We start from the raw sequence: 1,021 nt of genomic DNA, 5'->3' as shown, positions 1-1,021 counted from the left end.
GTTAAGCTAGTTGTTTAGTTTTGTTATGCAAACATAAAAAGTAATCCAAATGAAATTGTTATTATATGAAATATAAATTTTCAATAATATGATCATTGGTCCATATAAGGAGCCTTTAATTGAATCCAAATAAATATTAAATCTTCATGAGATCATATTTTAACATTTGATTTCTTAAAAATTCTACATAAAATTAATTAATCAAGTTATGATAAAATTTTAGAATTTAAAAATTTTAAGAGGTTTATAAATAGTTCAAATTGGTAAAAATTTAGGGGAACAATTAGATGACTTATGAAAGGATGTAGTCATTTTTGTGTTTACAAAAATGCCAACCAATTTTGAAATGGTCCAAGAAATTGACATAAATAGTTATCTAATTTTTCCCGTACATGTACATGATGGGCGGAGAAGAAGAGTCCACGCTTTTGAAAAGTTGTTAGAGGTAACAGCCAAACCACTAGTCAACTTCTACTATAAACTTATTTTCTATTATTATCAGTAAAATCCATAAAATAAACTTATTTATAATTATATATATATATACTAAAATTTAAAGTTCACTTCAATTCTAAAAAAAAAATTAAATATTATAATTATTTATACATAATTAAATATAAAATTAATTTAAAGAATGACTAATATAAAAAAAAAATTACAAAATATAAATAATATGTAAAAGTAGTGATTAAGAAAATAATTAAAAGGTCCTACCGGGAGTCGAACCCAGGTCGTTGGATTCAAAGTCCAAAGTGCTAACCACTACACCATAGAACCTGTGTACTCTCATTAATTTCCTTCAACAAAATGTGGTGTTGTGAAGAAGATCGATTGGGGTATTCGAAGTTAGATCTTTAACTTCAAATACTATAGTGTTAATCACTACATTATACGACCTTTGAAAAGTTTCCTTTATTTCCTTCAACAATACAAAAATTGCTACCAATGCCAAAAGACAATATGAACAAAAGAAAAATAGGGAATATGGATCAATGAGGATGTCCCGTTTAATGACTATTGA

The 1,021-nt window shown here is 25.8% G+C and overlaps 1 non-coding gene across 1 annotated transcript; it reads right to left on the bottom strand.

Annotated features, from left to right (window-relative positions):
• Window positions 1–705: 705 nt before the first annotated feature.
• TRNAQ-UUG lies at window positions 706–777 on the bottom strand. The gene has a single exon. It is a non-coding gene; the product is annotated as a tRNA-Gln (tRNA).
• Between the last annotated feature and the right edge of the window lie 244 nt (window positions 778–1,021).

This window comes from Impatiens glandulifera, chromosome 3 (assembly GCF_907164915.1).
Source record: "Impatiens glandulifera chromosome 3, dImpGla2.1, whole genome shotgun sequence".
NCBI lineage: Eukaryota > Viridiplantae > Streptophyta > Magnoliopsida > Ericales > Balsaminaceae > Impatiens > Impatiens glandulifera.
The sequence above is the reverse complement of the archived record's forward strand: the minus strand, read 5'-3'. Positions and strand labels throughout refer to the sequence as shown.